General features: G+C 41.4%; 1 long non-coding RNA gene and 1 pseudogene across 1 annotated transcript in view; one reads left to right on the forward strand and one right to left on the reverse strand.

Annotated features, from left to right (window-relative positions):
- Positions 1-17002, reverse strand: part of LOC147453405 (uncharacterized) — a 108250-nt gene extending 91248 nt beyond the window's left edge. Inside the window, exons 1-2 of the long non-coding RNA XR_015188742.1 lie at positions 16556-17002; positions 16397-16467 (exon numbers count right to left, since the gene is read on the reverse strand). This is a non-coding gene — a long non-coding RNA (uncharacterized LOC147453405). The remainder of the gene's footprint in view (positions 1-16396; positions 16468-16555) is intronic.
- Positions 7864-9716, forward strand: LOC147453406 (uncharacterized; annotated as a pseudogene).
- Positions 17003-22009: the final 5007 nt, after the last annotated feature.

A 22009-nucleotide genomic window follows, 5' to 3' on the forward strand; every position in this document is an offset into this window, starting at 1 on the left:
ATCAGGCAATGGTGGTCTAGCCTACAGGCCAACGATGAAGCTCCACAAACGTGGAAAGCTTTAAGAGCTTCCATTATGAAGCAGTTTTTGGCCACCCATGCCAAAGACAAAGTACTCACCGAATGGCGAAGCTTGAAGCTCTCTCCCTACAAATCCATTCACAATTATGTAGACAAGTTTTGGGATTTACAACTCAAAGACAAAGTCTTCAAGTAGTTCGATTTTCGAGAGAAAAAGCGATAATTTTGTGCGGGCTTAACTGAAGAAATGGCGGAGTATGTCAACTCCCAAAGGCCACGGACCATATCGGCGGTTATACACCATACTATGGTGGCCTCTCGAATCAATGTCCAAATAGGGGCTAAAAGAAATTCTAAGCCCACAAAAAACAAGGGTTCCAATCAGCCTAAGGGGAAGGACAATGTCCAGAAGTCTCCTAAGGGCAACTCAAACAAAGCTAAAGAGAAGGGGTTTAAAAGGCAAAATAATTAAACTCTCTCCTGAAGAGCTTGAGCATTATCACAACGATAACCGTTGTTTCAAGTGCGATGACCAAGGGCATGCGTACCGCGCTTGTCCCCAAAAGAACACCCTCCATGAACTCCTAGAGCTACCTTGGTCGAAATCCAAGAGGAGGAAATTCACCACAAAGGATCTCCTCTATGCCATGCTTGGGGAAAGGTAAGAGAACATGATGCTTTTATTCTCTTTGACCCTGGTTCTACTCACAATTTGTATATCTACAAAGTTGGCCACCAAGCTAGGCATACATTTTTATGAGATGGGAGATGTCCTACCCGCAGATGGTGCTTTCAAGGGGCAAGAAACTTTAGTCACTCCCTTAATCGGGAAATTGAGGCTCCATGTCCAAAGCTATGTGGACAAAGAGGACTTCTTTATCTCTCCTCTCAAGCATAAGGATGTAATCTTAGGGGCACCATGGTTTGATCGGATGGTTGCCAATGTTAAATTTCCTGAAAGGAGAATCTCCTTTAAGTTCAAGGTAAAAGATATGTATATAGATGCTAAGGAAATGGATAACACTATACCCATTGTACATACACAAGCTTTCAACAAGTCAATAAAGAGTTCTATTTCTGTGTGCATGATTTTTGTTAAAGATTCTCAAAATGAACCTAATGTTTTAGAAAAAGAAAATATACACAATCAAAAGGAATTAGAGTTGTCCAATTTTCTCAAGGGGTTTCAAGATGTCTTTATTCACGACATCCCTTGTGAGCTACCTCCTAAACGAGGCAATGATGACCATGCAATCGAACTTCTTCCAGGAAGTTCACTACCTAACAAACCTCCTCATAGAGTTTCTCAAGCTCAACAAGAGAAGATTATGCGGCAAGTGCATGAGTTAGTTGAGAAGGGCATGGTTAGGCCCAGCTCATCTACATTTTGTTCTCCTGTGCTACTAGTGCAAAAGAAAGATGACACATATCGTATGTGTGTCGACTATAGAGCAGTAAATAGGATCACGATCAAGAATAGGTTTCCCGTTCCACGGGTAAAAGACCTATTTGATAAGCTACAAGGATCTGTAGGATTGAGCTAAAAAGTGGCTATCATCAAAATAAGGATAGTTGATCAAGACATTGTAAAGACCGCATTTTGCACTACGTGTGGTCTTTACGAATACATTGTCATGCCTTTTGGCTTGACCAATGCACCAGCCACATTCAACCGCTTGATGGAGAAGCTATTCAGGCCTCACCGAACCTTTACTGGAGTGTTCTTTGATGATATCATCATCTACTTTAATTCATTAAACAAACACAAGCAACACCTCCAGGTAATATTTCAAGTTCTAAGAGAGAATAAACTTTATGTTAATCGAAAGAAAAGTGAATTTTTCTTACAGGATATTCAGTATTTAGGTCACATTATCTCTCAAGATGGCATCCAAATGGATCCATCAAAGTTAGAGGTAATGAAAGGATGGCCTAAACCAAGGAATCTTCATGAATTAAGAAGCTTTATAGGTATGTGCACATACTATAGACGCTTCATAAAAAAGTTCGGCAAACTTTCTTTCGCAATTTCATTTTCATATTGCTCACATTGCTGGCAAGCATAATCAAGTACCCGATGCACTCTCAAGACGGCCGAGAGTGAATGCGGTTTCCATAGCAACTCAAAATGATCTATCTTCTATGATAGATGAGTATGCTATTGATCCCGATTTTAGAGATGTGATTTCAGCCCTTGCACTAGGGAAGAAAGAGGAACCATTTACTTTACAAGATGGTTATCTTCTCTATGGAAATAGACTATGCGTTACTAGCTCACTGCGTGAGAAAGTAATGTATGAATGTCATGCTTCTCCTTATGCAGGGCATAGAGGGATTCAGTCTACCCTAAAGGGGATTGAAGCATATTTTTATTGGCCTACCATGAAATCAAACATACAAGAGTATGTTTCTAAATGTGTGGTATGCCAAAAGACAAAGTTTGATAGAGGGAAGCAACCTGGATGGCTTCAATCTTTGCCAATCCCTAGTTCACCATGGGAGAGCATATCCATGGATTTTATCTTTGGATTGCCTAAGTCTATCCATGATAATACGGGAATATGGAAGATAGTAGATAGCTTCAGTATACAAGCTCATTTTATACCTGTCAAAAAGACTATCAAAGCCCATCAAATGGCAACCCTCTTCATTTCACAAGTCTTCAAGTACCATGGCTTGCCAATGTCCATAGTGAATGACCAGTAATTTCTGGAAGGGTCTCTTTGAGAATTTAGGAACAAGGCTAAACTTCTCTTTGGCCTATCACCCGCAAACGGATGGCCAAAGTGAAATAGCTAACCTAACAATTGGGTGAAAGCATGTTAACGTGTCACACTTTTTCATGTCCCGGACAATGCTAACTAGCACATTTTTACATATGCTAACTAGTACAATAACATGAGCTACATCTCCAAGATCTATGACGTATGATATATCGATAGAAAGCTCTTGAAACAAGGAATCCAAATGTACAACCTCCGACAAATTTTGATATTATTTGTAAAAATTTTACCAGACGCCCAACTTTTTAAAGATGTGCTAACTTGAAAATGCTAACTAACATAAAAAGCGCAACACGTTAACATGCTTTCACCCAATTCTCGATCTACTAAAAGCCTATGTAACAAAGTAGATCAAAGATCCCAATGGGAAAAGTACTTCCCCTTAGTCGAGTATGCCTACAATAACACTGTACATATTTCCACGGCAAAAGCACCTTTTGAGGTAATTGAGCAAAGATCAAAAAGTCCCTTGCTACTTAAGGTACACGGGAAGATCTTCGTTGTTGCAGATGAGTATAGCCAAGACCTACAAGAATCTTTCCAAAATATTAAGGATGCTATCTCTATCTCACAGCAAAGGCAAAAGGCTACTGTTGTTGACAAGCACAGAAGAGCCCAAGCCTTTAAAGAAAATGATTGGGTCTTACTCAAATTTCCCAGGCTCGAGTAAGGCACACGACGGGCAAGAATCCTACGGGACACCAAAAGTACTATGCTTAGTTAGCAAAAAGGTACTATGGTCCCTTTCAAATTCTTAGGCCAATCAATGAGATGGCCTATCAACTCAAGTTGCCCAACCATTGGCTCATACACAATGCTTTCCATGTGAGCCTACTAAAGCCTTACAAAGGAGAGCCACCTCAAGAACCAACTATTGAAGACCCACGGAAGATCGAGGACCAAAAGGAGGTGCTGCAGCCCGAGTCCATTCTCTGACATGAAGACAAGGTACTAAGAGGCGGTAAGACTATCCAACGATATCTTATTAAGTTTAAGAATTATGATTTTGAAGATTCTAGATGGATGCAAAGCATACAATTAAAGGATAACCTAAACCTTGTCAATGCTTACAATGCTTCCCTAGAGTAAGCAAATGTACAAATGTTAAAAATGAACAAATTTTTTGTCTTATATGACTCTCTTTTTCTTTATGGTGCACAAAAATGAAGTAGTATGCATGCTTAGATCAATTTTGTGGAGACAACGTCTCCCAAACACCAAGTAGAGCTTGTCACTCTACTATGGAAGATTGATAGGACTAATGTGCATACATGCTTGCGGCTACTTAGACTCTCAAGTACCAAATGGACTAGGCATCCATTTTGGAACGATGTCGTAGGGTAACATAGGGATCCTCTACCCGCTAGGAAAAAGGACTAATGAATATGCTTTATCTTCTCTACCCCATAGTCGAGGACGACTATGATTTCAAGAGAGAGGTAATGTCATAATAATCAATATCTAATTCTCCTAAATGATTTTCTCATGTTAAACTAATCATTTAATATGGGGAAGTCCCAGTGGAGAAACAACTAGAATATTAGTTAAGCTAGTAGACCGGCCACAATAGGGATCCAAAAGGGGGGACCATCTGTAAAAGAGCAATGTACACCAATGGGCTTAAAAGACCCTAAGTTTCAACCCATTAAGACATTCAAAATGCTAAGGTTCCAAAATTCAAAGGTTCTGTCCAGAAGTCAAAAGCCTAGGGAAATTGGATGCTTTGTGTGTGTCCCAAAAGTCTTCAACCATCCCTACATAGGAGGGGGTGAGCCCTAGAAATAGGAGATGAGAGAGAAACTCACACACACACGAGCTCCCTTTACACAAAGGGAATGATGGACACATGTCAGTTCCCTAGCCAAGATGCCACATGGTGTACTCAGTTCCTATTGGATGGCCTTGGAGGTGGACCAATGAGAATTAAGCTAGAGTAAATCTAGTTTAATTAATTTAAAAACACTTAAAAGACCAATAAGAATTAAGCTCTCTAGAAGACTATTGGACAGTCTCCCAAAGGGGTCCAATGAGCATTCAACAGCCCAATGGCTTGCCTGATTCCTATTGGCAAGGAGGCAAAGGGGTCCAATGAGAGTTTAGTTGAATTAAGTAATTACCTAAATCTCTCACAAAAGGGAAAAGGGGGACACATGTCAGAAGAATATCACTTATGCTGCTTAATTTCCATTGGCTAGGCATGTGGAGGTCCAATGAGGTGTGAGAATGAGCAAATAGAAAGGGGGGTCGACCAAGAGAGAGAGGGAGCTGATGTTTGCAAGGCATTATCACACACACACACTCATACAATCTCATGTGTGAAGCAAAGAAGACTCTCTCTCCATCTCAAGCTTTAATGGAAAGCCTACCACCTACTCCAAGCTTGTGAGAAGAGATGCCTACACCAACAACTCTTGGCTTTGTGATGCAAATCCAACCAAGAGCCAAGCTTCAATGCATGCTCATCTCCTCTACCATGCTAATTACTAAGCTAAGCTATGCTAATATGAGTGATTATGTGAGGAGATGTACATCTTTCGCGTAAGAATACTCTTTCTTCCTCTCAATCTACTCTCATACCCCGCTAGCTCTCACCATCTTCGAAGGTTTGTGAGGTCTTGGGTCTGAGACCGTGAGGGAATTGATGTTGTGTTTGATAAGTGTTTTGCTTAGTGCATGAAGTTTCCATCTTCATTGCACTAGCAATTATTGAAGGAACACAAAGAATTGTATTGTGTAATGTCTCTCTTGATGGGAGAAACCATAATACAAAGCCTTTTGGAGAAGGGACCGGCTCCATGCAAATCCGGTCCTCAACTATTGTCAATTGCTTAATTTCTCTCTCTTTTGATGTATTGTTCATGCTATCTAACTAGGTGTTATACTTTTTGTTGCTCTCTCCACCCAAGCACTCTTGTTATTTTCCTTAGGAAGCTATTCTAATGAAATGCTCACTATGTTCATGCTATTTTCCACTACACAAGTTACTAGACCATTAAATGTTATGGAAGGTGTGTGAGGTCTTGGGTCTGACACCGTAAGGGAATTGATGTTGTGTTTTATAAGTGTGAGCTTGGTGCTTGAAGCTTCCATCTTCATTGCACCAGGAAGTTATGGAAGAAACACCAAGTATTGTTTTGTAAAATGTCTCACTTGATGGGGAGAAACCTATAATACAAAGCCTTTGGAGGGGGGGGCGGCTCCTTGTAAATCCGGTCCTCAACTATTGTCAATAGCTTAAGTTCTCTCTCTTTTTGAAGTATTGGTCATGCCTATCTAACTAGGTGGTATGCTTTTGTTGCTCTCTCCATCCAAGCAGTCTTGCTATGCTCATTAGGAATCTATTTTAGTGAAATCCTCATTATGTCTATGTTATTTTCCACTACGCACAAGTTACTAGACCATTAAATGTCACATTGGTATCAGAGCACAAGGTTTCTCTTTTCTTGCTCAAGAAGGGAGGTCCTCAAGCTAACTATAAATGGTTGGTGTTATTAATTGCAATTGAGTAAGTAGAATAGGGATTTTTAGCCTTGCAGTGCGTCTGCTCCGTGCAGATAATGGGGTATCATCGTCGAGAGCTATGATCTTAATAGTGGATTCCTATTGCCTACAGATTAACCACTATTGAGCTATTAGAAGCTTGACAAGAGCCGGTACTGTTTTGGTTTTGAAAGACCCTCTCTTCTATTCCTTGCAATTAATGATATTTGAGCTTTTTCTAAAGGGGTTAAGAGGAGTAGCAACAAGGGCTTGAAGTGTCAAAGTACACCTAGAAACTTTTACACCTAAAAGTTGTTAGAATGGCTAACAATAGTAAAGAGAGTGAAATTAATATTGATAGCTTTGATTTTGCTAATGAGCAGGCTACTAATGATGCCCCTGTGCTTGTTAACTACCTTGTTTCTAGGCTTCAACAAGCCATGGGCAATTCATCCCTCCAAAGTGCAATGCAACTGCAGCTACGTGCTCATGGGATTCTCTAAACTCCCCACCAAGAAGAGAGAGTACCTAGGAAGCCTCCTTGTGAGACTTCCAAAAGAGGCCTCTCGCCTGCTCATATGTTGAAGAAAATGGACGAAAGGAATGCATTTTTGAAAGAAAACTTGGAGAAAACTATATATATGGAGCATCCATAAGGTTATGCAAATATGAGGCTATGTGACCTTGTATGCAGGCTAAGAAAGCATTGTATGGGTTGAAGCAAGCACCTAGAGCTTGGTATGAGAGGATTTTGTTATTAGGATCTTCAATCCATGAAGCACAAAGCACACCGTTAAAATCAAGCACAAATGTTGGTCTTGAGGAGATATCAAATGGTAGCGATATGATGGTTTTTTTTGGAATATATGACAGTGGATCTCTGATGATTATTATTTCTTTGACATGCAATTTGAGAGTCTCCTTTTTGTTTGATATCTCTGTAAAGACGTGCTTTTACATTGAAAACGAATAAACTAAGCATTTTTTTTAGTCAAAACAAGAGTGACAATTGCAATAAACTGAGAGACAAAGAAATGAAGGCCAACATAAAATTCTCATTTTTATTTGAAAAGCAAGAATCAAAGATTTTTGTCAGTACAAGAGAGTTAAGACACGATGTGTCTTCATTGTTACAGTTTCTTGCAAACACGAGGATTTGGATGATGAGAAATACTATTGGGATGTTGAAGGGGAGTATTTTTTGAGAGCACTTCTTTATAAGAGGTGGTGGCTTTCGAACTTCCTCGCTCGCCGCTTTTTCATCCCCGTCTAAAACCAAAACCCAAGTGACTTACATGCTGATGAGCATGAGCATGAGCTATAGAGATGAAACTATCAATGAAGTTGACCACACAAACTTCCTCTACGCATTTAGATACTTTTCCTGAACAAGCCATGAGTAAAGGAGGTCTCACCATCATTCTTGTCCTTAGCCTCTTTAGATTGCTGTTGTGAGTGGTTCATCTCTGATACTCGCATCTTTTTTGACTATTCAGCTGCACCATACAGTAGTGCATCAATAAAAATCATTCAATGCTTGTAGGGAGCCAAGTCTTGTAGCCAAAACAACTTACCATCAACATGTTTCTTTTTCTTTTTTGACTTCTTCACCATATCACTAAGGAAGATAAGGGAATCTAGATCTTCATCACATTGAATTATGTGTTGCACCGCTCTTGTGCTACAGAATCTTTCATCTTAACATCAACATCTTCCATTGGTTCAGTTTCCTTTGGTTCTGGTTCACCTTCTGTCTGTTCAGTGGGATCCACCTCAGTAGCTAGTGTTTTGTCAATTGTCACATGCGAGCCTTCCTCGCAAGCCAAAGTTTTGTCACTTGCCAAGGATGAGCCTTCCCTACCATTTGGAGTTGACTAAAGATCAAATTGCATGTTTGTGTCCATGGTGTGGGCGTTCGGAGTTGCATCAACATTCAGCTTTGACACCTCAACTGGTTATGTTTCCACATATGGTATATAATTGGAACATGCAACTACACCACAGAAGTTCTAGCTTATGCAATCAGAAAAAGTTTCTTGCATTCTTAACAAACTCTATTAATCTCAACAGACATATAGAATAAAAAACCAACCAGTATACACAAGCATCGACTTGGTCGATTATGAAATACTCTACAACGCATGATATGCATCGCCACATGCTAGTGTATACACGCACACTACTCTGAAAGCTACAACATCTAAACCACATGCACAGATCTTGAATGTTTCATCCAGGACGCATAGTGTTGAACAAGCCCACCCCACTTCCACGGCCCATTTTAGACATCTTGGAGACATGAGACTATTGGCAAACACCTAGTTGATGAGGGAAAAGAGCACTATGCAAGTAGGGATATCAACTCTTACACTTGCATTTTAATATTGGCTCAAGACTGAGATATAATACACTTTTCATTTTTGTGATGGTTTCTAGAATTTATTACACTTGATGCAGACTCGTGGAGTAAAACTATCAAGAAAACCAAAAATTTATTCTTCTATGTGAACACCCCTATAGATCACACCTTCTTGCATTCTATTTAAATCACCCTATATAACTCAAAGCAATCAATCATAACCAACTACCACCAATCTTTGTCCCCATCTCCCTCATCGAATTATCCCGATCCTGCTTATTTCTTTCAGACTCATCAAAGAGTCTTGACCTTGCTTCCCATAGTCGCAGCATGTACAAGCTCGCGAGCCTTGTGCGGGCCTGCCTACATAAAATATTCAAGTAGATACGATGTCCTCCTTCAACACACCAATGACCAACACACGCAAGAGTTTTCTTGCGATGGCAACTGCACCTAAGAAGGGCCCCGCCACTCGCCAAGACGCAAGAATCACGGCCCTAGAGGCTTATTTTGGAGAATGTTGAACTCAAACAGCGCTTGAGTAAGCTTGAGGAGATGAAACCAAAGGAGAACAGCATTCTGCTAGCAAAGACACATGAAGTCGAAGCTTCTCTCAATGAGATTGTCAAGGCATCTCAGAAAGAAGCTCATGAGACCGCAGATAAAAAGATCGACAATGAAATACAAACAACCTTACAAGAATGTAGGTTGCAAGAATCCCTTGCTCTCAAGATCAGGATTGGAGGGCTCTCCCCACCATGGTGCACCGAGGAGGACACACTTGAAGAAGCTATCCCCAAGATCAATGACATTCTTTAACCAATTCACATCAAGCCCGATATTATCTCATGGATCAACGACACGCGTAAAAGTGTGTCCATTGGTCAATGCATCCTCACTTTTAAGAAAAAAGAAGAACGGATGATCCTACTACGACAATCATACCACCTCAAGAGGATAAAACTTTGGATCATCGAGGAACTGACCAAAAATCAACTCAAGCTTAAAGCAAGCGATCTCAAGAAGATGCATGAAGCCCGTAAACAAGGTAAATGGGTAGCCTACCGTGCCGGTAAAGCCATCTTCCAAGGTTTAGAACTTCCAAGCCAGCTCCCCCTTAACCTGACCCCCCCTAGATTTTGTTTCTTGTTCTTTCCCTTCTTCCTTCTACCCCTTGATGGACCCTCAATCCCTAACTGATATGTATCTAACGCCTTCATCTCACAGAATTGATGTAATGTTTTGTTTTGGTCCCATGGGTCATATCTGACCTTCCTCGACGATAATTAAATCTATATATCTATCTAATTGAAGACATTGCAAATAAATAATCAATTTATGATGCATTTAAAACATAAAACTCAATTTTGCTTTGGACATAGATATTATATGCACATACATCTTGTGTAGATGTTCAAAATTTGACTAATCTGGGAAGAAGCATTACCTTTGAGATACCAAGAAGTGGGTGTTTGTGTCTTGCAGGCAAACAATGGATCAAATCAATGCTTGTCATAGCCTCCCTTTTTCCATTCACGTGTTTTCGCATTGGTTTTATTCTCAATTTTGTTGTCATTTCCTATGGTTCTTTGGCAACAATCCCCTCGGCTTGCTTTGCCTTGTTTTGTAAGACGCTTCTTTCAGCTAAGCGCTAAGTACAAGCCACATAATGATGAAGTTTGTGAGGCAATGGACGTGGGTAGCCGACGTGCGACATGCTCTCTGCCAAGTCATCGAAGAGAGATGGTTTGAGGCCAACTTGTTTGTGCTTTGTATTTTTTCAAGAAATCCTCGGCCATGGGGCCTTGACGGCTTTCTTCTCTTCTAGATCATCATGGCTTCTTCGTCCATGAAACATGTGCTGCCAGTCTCCTAGAACCCAACCTAGATACGCAAGTGCAGAATCCCACGCTCTCGAGCTAGGCTTCACCCACGGCCACAACCGCTGGAACCTCTCAAAACCAGTCCACGAGGACGGCACGGACTGGTTCAAGCAAGTTTCTCTTGCCCCCTTGTATTTTGGAAACGTTATTAAAATACCCGTTGGAACCTCTCGAAACCAGTCCGCGCCGGTCGAGCAAGTTCTCTCATGCCCACTTATATTTTGGAAAAATTATCAAAATACCCTCTAATTCATGGAAATTCCCAAAATACCCTTAAAATTTCAAAAATTCCCAAAATACGCTAGATTGTGAGATTAGATTTCTTCAAAGATTAAAAAAACGTTGTAGCTTCTCAAAGAAGATTGATATACAAGATGTTAAAACTATAATTTGAGTTGGTTATGTAGGCTTCGGAGAGCTGCAATGTCTGGATCCGTTGTTGACGATAGTGGCGCGACTCCCATGCTGGAATCAATTTGCGTCGGCGTGGACTAGTTTCATGAAGGTCATAGGAAGGCCTAGTAAGGACGAGTTTATTTCAAAAAAAATTGAATCTTCAAAGGTACACATTACATAGCTTTTATTAGTTTGTTGTGTATATATGATCTCTAGAAAAATGTTTTCATGAATGAAATATGTCTAGATCCTCTCACTTCTTACTGGAACAAAATGTATTTAGATCCATTTTCATGTGGCACTGGCACTTTATAAATCCATGCAAGAAATGTACGAGTCTCTCTCTCTCTCTCTCTCTCTCTCTCTCTCTCTCTCTCTCTCTCTCTCTCTCTCTCTCTCTCTCTCTCTCTCTCTCTCTCTCTCTCGGGTGTGTGTTTGGCTCGGCTTCAAGCCCTGTGCCAAGAGCCCTAGGTAGTGCTTTTGGCCAGCCCATGCAACTCTCTCAGTCCAGACGGGACTGCCTCCACATATCACCTTCAAGGTCTAAAAAAGACAAAGATTGAGGATCTTGTGGTCTTATTGATTGATGAGTAGACTGAGGGTTCTAAGGGGGGAAGGGGAGAGATTGAGGGCATATGAGTAATGGATGACAAAATGTTGTTGCGAGCTGAGAGATAACGATTTCCTGGAAATAGACATACAACCAGCTTCTTTACAGGCAAGACTTGACGGCAAAATGTAGTTGTGAGCTGAGAGATAACAATAGGAGCCATCCAACCTTCTTTGTAAGCACAAAGGAGCCACAACCTCTAATCAAAATCACCGTTAGAATGAGGGAGTTAGTGACATAATCATATCCTTATTGTACCTAGGTCTAGAGTACTGGTGATGTGGCCTAGAAGAAGGTAATGAAGGTGTTGTAGTAAGGCATAGGCGCGAGATGAACAAGAAAGAAGGGGCCACCAGGGGGGGAGGGGAGAGGGTATATTTGATACTATTGAGGTTTTTAAATATTGAGCCAGTATGTAGCTAGTATTTAGATGAGTTGGATTAAGTTTTATACATTCATTAAAAAAATCAGCGTAGTTTAAGTGAAGGAAACTCTATGTGTTTTATCAGCCAATTGAAATTGTATGTTTCATACACGTAGGAATTAAATACTAAAACCATTATGGAATGTAATCATGTAGTCCTACAATTGGTTGTGGTTCCCGAAAATATTGTTTAAAAGTCTCTATAGTTCACAAGTTAACTTTATTGAGAAGCTCGCTTGTTTTTCTCATTGCTCAAAAAAACTCGCTCGCCATCTTGTAAAACTCGATACTTTGAAAGATAAAGGCAAATATTTTTTCAATGTACCTATGATAGGTACTACAAAATCTACCAAATAGTACAAGAATATGTACAAAGTGCCTATGTGGGTACTCCTAGTTGTACCTTAAATTTGAACTACCTTATAAAAAAGCTACATACCTTTAATCCTAGTCTTCTGGTGGACTTTGTGATTTCCATCACCATCACTAAGCTTTGTGAACCACTAGTCAATAAACTTGCATTGGTAGTTACAAAAAGTACCATGATCTACTCAATCATAGTCAAATGGTGATTTTAAAAATTCTACCTATTTGCTACCATTTATAAGCTCTATGAAGCACCAACAGTGCCTCATTGGTAGCTACAAAAAGTATCGTGGTGGATACAAACACAATCACATGGTGGAATTTGAGAGTTGTACCTCGTTTCTACCATCCCTAGGCTCTGTGAATCACCCATATAGCTCCATTGGTACTTATATAAAGTACCGTGACATATTTAATCATTGTTAAATAGTGAACTTTAAGTAGTTCTATCTTCTTCTACCTTGTTAAGTACCAAAAAGACACCATCGGCACTTGTGGAAAGTACCATGTAAAACATAATTAGAGTCAAGTGCTGAATATTGAGAGTTGTACTTGTCAGTTACTATCCTAAAACTCTATGAACTACCCAAAAAGTTCACAAGGTACTTACATTTCACTTAAAGACCTAAATGCAAGGTTTAATTTTAATACACGATGCATTGATAGATCTTTGTGTCGATTACCATCACCTCAGAATCCGATGCTCCTCCCTCCATGCTATCTTTCAATGTTTGAATCTCATTCAATTGCCCTTAAAGCACTACTGCAGCTGAGGATGTTCTCTCTATCTTCCACGTGCTTTGACTTTTCTCTTGTAGTTGCACTTGGGGTACATTTAGTGTGTTTTTCACACTCTCTAGTGTACTCTTTCTTGCAATCAATACCTGCTCCACTTCCGCCACAATTTGGAAGTTAATACAGCTGCAATTCAGAATTGACTGAGGTCCCAAACTGTAGGAAATAGAAGTTATCCCCCCATGGTCAATGAGAAGCTTCAGAGTGGATTGTGTGGTCCAAGTCACTAGCTGACCATTCTCGTTGCAGTTAGTCTAGTACTAGAGCTTCCTTAGGACAACCTCTTTTCATGTGACCTAGGAAAGAATCCACATCTTCTACTAGTGCCTTGTACGTCCCAAGTTTCTAATGAGCATCATGATGAGTCTCTCGTAAGTGTTATGGTCATGTGAATGGTCAACTTATTGTGGTCTTATTATTAGTGATTCTCTTATGAAGCGGGCCCTCTTGTGAAGACGGCCTACTTAGAAGCTACTCCAACAACTCCTATCAAGGTGTCTAGATTCGCCCCTGGCATGAGCTCTTTAATCACGCAGGAATGTCCTAGTGTGTCAGTTCTGTTCAACAAGTATCTTTTCACCGCAAGTTTGTTGTTTCCCCTCTCTCAGGATGTGATATGATTCTCGGCATTAAGTGGTTTCGTGAGCACAATCCACAAATTGATTGGAAGAAAACGCACTTACTCTTTCACAAAAGGTGCCTCTCCCGTGGTCATTCACGGTGAGCAAGGCCTCCATCCTTTATCTCTAATCTCTCATGTACATGTTAAGCGTGAGCTACGATAAGGAGCTTAAGCGGCAATCATTAATGCCACTCTAGTGACTCATCACCTTGCATTGAACTCATGGAAGGAGCACAACCCATCAGCAAGGCTCCCTACCGCTTGAACAAGTCTCAAGAAGAAGAGTTAGGACGACAACTCACTAAGTTAGTGGCCAGGGGATTCATACGCCCTAGTGTAAGTCCTTTTGTTGCTCCTATTTGTTTGTCTACAAGAAAGATGGGTCTTCTCATTTGTGTGTAGATTAGAGGGCGCTCTCAACAAGATGATAGTCAAGAACAAGTTTCTAATGCCTCACATTGAGTATATCCTCCATAGACTCAATGAAGCTAAGGTTCTCAACAAAGTCAATCTCAAGAGTGGATACCATTAGATAAGGATAATCAAGGGAGACAAATACAAAATTGTCTTCTGTATCGAGTGAGGGCAATGGGAGTATGTTGTTATGCCTTTTGGATTGACAGGTACTGTGGGTGTTTTCACCCATCTCATGGTAGGTCGTTTTGGTGATATGATCGTCATATGTGTGTTTATTTTTTTGAATGACTTTCTCATTTTGTCTACATCATGGGAACGCCATGAACGTGATGTAGAGAAGGTTTTAGCCCGTTTAAATGAGTGTCGGTTGTATATTGCAGCTAAGAAGCCATCATTTTTTCTAGTTGAGGTCACTATCTGGGTTATACCATTTTTGTAGATGGTATCAAGTTGATCTTGTAAAGGTAGAAAAAGTTTGTAATTGGAATTTTCCCAAAACAATGTATGATGTGCGTTCATTATCAGATCTGTGTTAGGCATATAGTTCGCATATAGAAAAATTTTGCATAGAGTTCGTAGGAAGAGGGAAGGAGAAGAGGAGAGGAGAGCTATTTGGGGAAAACACACAACATCAAGAAGAAGCCTTTTGTGTGTGTCTCTTTATTACTTTTGTATAAGAGAAATGAAGGGTTAGTGAGCTAGAGATGGATGGCCGGCCAGCTGGCCTAAACCCTAACATGGCTACCATAGGCATGAACATTTCATGTGGAGATGATTTAACTTGAATATTGGGCTTCTTGTTATTGTATGGCAAAGTAGCCCAAGCCTGTTACCAATCGTACAATTGAGAACCAACAATTGGCTAAAAAAGTTATGCTCAACACACAAGCCTCAAACCTAACACCTCAAGCTCTCAAAGAAGTTGTCTTATTGTTGTGCATGTGTGCAAACATTTGAAGGAAGAATGTAAGTATCTTATGATATGAGTGTCCAAGCTACCAGACCACCAAAAAAGTGACCTGGAAAGTAGTGCAAGAAGTGACCTACCCATTGGCTAGCTAGCCCAAATTTATCCAATTTCGAAAGTGAAAACTTGGACAAATAAGTAAAAAAGAGGCTATGGATGATTGATAGTCGACTATTAAGCGATGAATGAGTATCGGCCACATTACGATGATGTCCCATGGAATGGTAGGGGATATAAGAGGAGACGAACATTTGGGTTAGAGGAAAACTATGGGTTATCCCTATAGTCACATAAAAGCCATGATGACCTCTCAAAGAGAAGTAGCAGGTTCCTGAGAGCTAGACACCTAGTAGAGAGCGAAGCCACAAGTGTCATGGTAACAGGTAGAGGCACGTGGTTGGGAGCAAAAGACACATGGCTATGTGAATCAAAGGAAAGCCGCTTGCACACCACGGGCATCTAGATTGGAGCTAGACACACCTACCTGATGGTGGAGGGAACTCTAGTGGCCTTTCCCCCTGTGGGGTGTCTGGCTAGCTAAGAGGTAGAGGCATGTGGCTGGGAGTTGAAGACACATGGTTGCGTGAAGCAAAAGAAAACCACTTGCACACCACGCACGTCTAGCTTGGAGCTAGACACGTCTACCTAATGGTGTAGAAAAAGAAACTCTAGTTTCCTTTCACCCTAGCGAAGCGACAACGATTAAGTATCGGGTTGGTCGCCCCTTGTGTAGGTGGAGGTGTGATCGGCACAGTCGATCACGTAGTTTCTGGAGACACCAACATGTGGCTTAAAGCTATAATCAGCTGCTTGCTTTGTGCAAGCACGTACATGCGTGCTGCACAGTGGTAGAGATGCAGTCTGCGAGGTTCGACTCTGTGTGAGATACACGTTTTCTATTTTGCTCAACCGACTAGGAGCTTCTTCCCACGATGTCAAGCTTATATACACTGCCTCAATGCCCCGCGGCATGGAAAGCTATGGTCATCCCTAAAGGGACATAGCAGCCATGATTGAGTCACCATGTGTATCTCCCATCGTCCCTAACCAGGTGCTCATAAGTGCATTCTCGTCCCCAATGTGTGAGCATATCACTGTCTCATTCTCCCTGGGTCATTAACCTCATCCCTAGCCATTGTAGAACCCCTTCAGAATCCTGTGCCTTGATCGGTAATCACCATACAACGCACACAATCCGCACAATCACCATACTAGAATCCGGATTTTAGAAATGAAACGGCGCAGGAAGAGAATTGAGAGAGAACGCATGTAACCTGGAGACTTAAAGTCCTTCGCTGGGATGCACCGACAGCTCAGCTGATTTGCGTAGATGCAAAACAGCAACCTGGCAGAGACAATTAATGGTGCAAGAATTAAGAGGGAGCTCACAGCGGCAAAGGTCTAAATATGCATGAAATTCGAGGATCACATACTTCCAATCGCTTCAAACAATATGAGCTCACGAATTGTAGCAGCATCGTAGATCTAGAGGAGAGATGGCGCACAGGGTGTGGGGCTGCGCAAGGAGTGCTGTGCAATTAGAAGGGCAAGTGGGGAACGGAGACGTTCGTGAGCAGGCCTTTCCCTCTCCCTCTGACCAGCGCCCAAGGGTGAGCTCGTGGGCTGAAGAGAGTTTGAATTCTAACGGGACAGGCTCCTCAACTACGAGGATGCTATGTCACATCAAGCCAACGTCCCTCAGAGTCATATTACTTAACTCGAAGTTTTTGAAATCGGCCGGATGTGATTGGCGGCATCCGGAGCCCCGAACGTTTGTTCAGCGGGAATGAACATGGTGGCCGAATAGGCTGTGTTGCACTCAAAATGGCTCCATTTCGTTTGATCCGTCTATTTGTAAGCTGCAAAAAGCGTATCCACGCCCTGTCGCATGTGCAGAATCAAAGCGGCGGAGGGGGGGGGACTCTATGACACGGGCATGGGGGCATGGGATTCACAGTGAGAGCATTACAGTGAACGCCATAGATCTTGTCGGCATCGTAAAAAGTAATCTCGGGTACAAACAGTAATCTTGGGTACCTAAGATTACTTTTCACGACATCGACTCACATTTGGTATAAGAGTAATCTCGGTCTATATTCTACCTTAATGATCTTGCTCTTAGCTCTAGCCTAACCCTAATCTTAATCACTCTAATCCTAACCCTAGCACCATGGTTTTAGCTAAGGATCCATCCACCATACCTTGATGCTAGACCATTAGTGATAAGGAAACACGCTTCTGCTACTAAACCTCACAAGTGGTATCAAAGCCTTCTCGGTAATTAGCCTCTCCTGATTGCCATCAAGACCGTTTTTCTCTTTCTCTAATCACTATAGTCATTGATTAAGTTTGGGCACGCTCTTGGAAATACCAATAAGACACTACCCTTCTTGACTAACAGACATTTTGATTAGTGGCACTTAATAATTTCTTATGTCTGTGTGTGTGTGTGTGTGTGTGTGATTTTTCAATTAGTGTGCATTTTTTGTTCATTTTCAACCCACTTTGCCATATCATAGCGCCTATGGAAGTCACCACTACCTTATGCAACTTATGTGTGTGCAAAGTGCTTCTCGAGGGCATTCTATAGAGCCTTAAAGCTTAAAAACCGCACATCATTTTGCTACTCTGTTGAGGTGTCGAAAAGGCCTCTATTTTTGGCATCAAAATGAGCCCTTAATCTCTACATTAGGAGATCATTTGCCCACTTAATCACCCCTCTATCTTTAAGTGTGTGTGGGTATGTGTGTTTGAAATTTTGCTTCAAAACAAGCCCTTAATCTCTGCATTAGGAGGTCATTTGTCCACTTAATCACCCCTCTATCTTTAGGTGTGTGTGTGTGTGTGTGTGTGTGTGTGTGTGTGTGTGTATGTGTGTGTGTGTGTGAACCTTTGGCTATCTTTAAGTGTGTGTGAGTGTGTGTTTGAACTTTTGCTTCAAAAAAAGCCCTTAATCTATGCACTAACGGGTCATTTTCCCACTTAATCACCCCTCTATCTTTAAGCGCGCACGCATGCGTGAACCTTTTGCTATTTTTGTGGGTGAGAACACATTTTATGAAAGTTTTTCAAAGCTTCTTGGTCAACTAGAAAGAAAGACAACGGATCATTTGAGTCTAGTCAAAGTTTTTCAAAGCTTCTTGGTCAACTAGAAAGAAAGACAACGGATCATTTGAGTCTAGTCAAAGACTTGTTGGTCTAAATAAATCAAATTTAGAGGAAATTTTATCACCAATTCTGACATCATTAGCCCTACACACTGATTGCCTTCATACACCACTTGTCGGGTGGCCCCGACCTACTACTGGCTCGGCCCTGATGGATTGTACCTCCTCATTTTTGTATCAATGGCAACACTATCGTCTACCACACGTGCCATTGTGACTATCCCTTGACTGCTACTATCGTGTATGCAACGTCTACCCTAACTATTCTTGACGAGACTACCATGTGTGCATTGTCTACCCTAATAGTTCCTTTCGTCCATTTGTTGCACACTAGTACCTAAGCCCAAGCCTCAAGAGGCAGCAAGGACACATACCAACCCCCACCCATGTTGCCCTCATGGTGTGCCTAAAGCCTATTGGTTGGCCCCCCAAGGGGTCCAGTGATAAATTAGTTAATTTCATTAATTGTTCTTGCATTAATCAAGTCCTGTCACACAAAGGGGAAAGGGAGACACTTGTCCCAAGACTACCCTTGTTGGTTGCTACACTTGTCCCAAGGCTAGGCTTAGAGGGGTCCAATGAGCTTCAAACATAAGCTACAAGGGGGGGTTGACCAAAGCAAGAAGGGGGGCTGCTTGGGGGGTATAATCTCCCACATACACTCACACACACTCTCATTGTGTGAAGTGCAAAGTGCAAGAGCTCCATCTCCTTCTCCAAGCAAGTAGAGAAGTTGAGAGCCTACACCAACACTCTTGGCTATGGAATGAAAATCCAACCAAGAGCCATGCTTCAATTCTTAAGCTTGCCATCTTCTCCATCTCCATTACTATGCTATTATGTATGCTAGCAAGAAGAGTGATGATAAGTGCGGAACTATTTCTTTCTCCTCTGAATGTTTCTTCTTCCTCTTCCTTACCCTCATTCCATGCTAATTCTCTCCACCTTCGAAGGTGTTTGGGGCCTTGGGACTGAGGCTTAGGATAGATAATGCTTTTTGCAAAGTTTATGTTATGCTCATGATGCATGAAGCTTTCCATCTTCATTGCATCACCTAGGTGACAAGGAACAAAAAGATTGTATTATACCAAGTCTCTCTTGATGGGAGAATCTATAATACAAATGCCTATTGGAGGGGGGACCAGCTCCACATAAATCTGGTCCTCAACTGTTGTCATGTTCTCTAAACTCTCTCTCTTGCAAAAGTATTGTTCATGCCAAGTTAACTAAGTACTATGGTTATGTTGCTACTGTCAATTAAGTTCACCCTCTATGCTCTCAAAGTAGTCTCACAAATTTTTTTTCTCTAATTCTCTTAATTCCGCCATTCTCAAAGTTCATAGGCCATTTCCATTACATTGGTATCAGAGAATTTGGTTTCTTTTTTCTTTCTTAAGAAGAGAGGTCCTTAAGTAGCCTATTAATGGTTTTGCTAATTATATTAGGGTAAATGGGACTTGCATCTATTATCGATTTTGTTGAGCCCACTATGTGGGATATGGTCCACACCTCAGGAGATTTGGTCTTAATAATGGGGTATTTTTAGACTTGCCTAGGATTTACCATTATTGAGCCATAAGAAGTCCGAAAGGAGCTATCCCTCGGCAACTCTGCAATATTAGACCCACTGTGACTACTCTCTATAATAAACCTATTTGAGTCATGGGTGTAGATACTTAAGTGCTGATTTTCAAAGGCTAAGAGGAGTAGCAACTAATGTTTTAGGTTACCAAAGAATACATTAAATAAACACATAAGTTTTATTAACATGGTTGACAATAACCAAGAGAGTAGAATGAACATTGATAACTTTGATTTTGCACATGAAGGTGCTAATGATGATGCCCCCATGTTTGTCAGTTATCTTGTTACTAGGTTGTAGCAAGCTATGGGCAACCCTGCTTTGCAAGCCGAAGTTACTCAACAACTTCGCGCTTATGGGATTTCCCTTCCTCTCCAAGAGGAGAGAGAGCTTAGGAGGCCTCTTGATGAGACCCTCAAAAGAAGACTCTCTCCCATATAGAGGAGGAATCCAAAGAATAAGAAAGTAATGAATTCCTAAGTTCCTCTGAAGAAGTGGCTCCACGAAGATGGCGGTCTAGATGATCGCCAACTCCTCCCAAGAGGAAAGGGTCAACCCATAGTCCTTCTCATCGTCACTCTGAAAGGGAAGAGAGTAAACAAAGGAAGAAAAGGGCAAGAAAGAGGCCACCCTCTTCTCCTTCTTCTTCACCTTCCCCCTCTTCTGATGAAAGCTATGGCTATTCTCCTAGAGAATACGAGAGGGGAGGACATTGCAATTCATAACCTGCATGGCAAAGGTCACAAAAGCTTAAGAAGTTTAAAGAGGGAGGAAAGAGTATCTCTTTTCTCACCTATGATGGCACCTTTGGTGCTACCAACAAAGTAATGGCCTTCATCTAGAAATTTGATGCGGCCTTAGGAGAGGAGGACTTCACGGAGTTCTCCAAGCTACTCCATGTATCTATGAACCTCCAAAAATTGGCCCGTCAATGGTGGGCTAGCCTTCATGGAAACGGTGAAGCCTCAAAGACATGGAAAACTCTACAAGTTTCCATCATGAAGCAATTCCTTGCAAGCGATGCAAAGGACAAAGTCCTTACCGAATCGCGCAGTTTGAAGCTTCTCTCTCATGAATCTATCCACAATTATGTAGACAAGGTTTGGGATTTACATCTCAAGGCTACTGTCTTTCAAAAGATAAGACTTTGCCGAGAAAAAGCAAAAATTTTGTGCAGGATTACCTGAAAAGATGGACGAGTACGTCAACTCTCAACGGCCTGGTTCTATCACCAAAGTAATCCACTACACCATGGTGGCTTTGCGTATCAATTTCCAACAAGGGGCTAGATGGAATGTCAAGCCCATGACAAACAAAGACAAGAATGATGCGAAGGGGAAAACCAATGGCCAAAATTCTTCTCAAGGAAATTCAACAACAATCGGTCCAAGGAGAAGAGAGTTTACAAAGGTTAAAAAAAAACTCTCTCGTGAAGAGCTTGAAGCTCTTCGCAAGGACCATAAATGTTTGATGTGTGGGGAGAAAGGACATGGCTATCATTCTTGCCCCAAGAGAAATGCCCTAGAGCTTCCACCATTGAAGCTCCAAAAGAGGATGCTCATTGCAAAGGATCACCTCTCTCCTATGCTTGGGAAAAGATAGGAGAGCATGATCCCTTCATCTTGTTTGACGCTGGCTCTACTCACAACTTCATATCAACGGAGTTGACCACCAAGTTGGGCATTCAAGCTTTTGAGATGGGAGATAATGTAATGGTCAACATCGCTTTCAAGGGATAGCAAGCCTCTGTTACTCCCTTGATTGGGAATTTGAGGGCTTCATGTCCAAAGCTATGTCGACAAAGAAGACTTTTTCATCTCTCCTCTCCAACATGAGGATACTATCCTAGGGGCACCGTGGTTCAACAGCATGGCTGCCAACATGAAATTTCCTGAAAGGAGAATCTACTTCACCTACAGGGGAAAGAGCATGTATATAGATGCTAGTGAGTTTGGTCGTACTATACCACTTGTAAATCCTCCCGCTTTTGATAAATTAATAAAGAGCCCAGTTTTTGCGTACATGGTTTTTGTTAAAGAGTCCCTAAAAAATCCCAATTTTGTCAAATGTAAATGGTAGGAATCAAGAAGAATTAGACTTGTCTAATTTTCTAAAAGGATTCCAAGATGTGTTCATCG

Source organism: Adiantum capillus-veneris, chromosome 7 (genome assembly GCF_014529385.1).
Source record: "Adiantum capillus-veneris isolate H3 chromosome 7, ASM1452938v2, whole genome shotgun sequence".
In the NCBI taxonomy this organism is placed as follows: Eukaryota; Viridiplantae; Streptophyta; class Polypodiopsida; order Polypodiales; family Pteridaceae; genus Adiantum; species Adiantum capillus-veneris.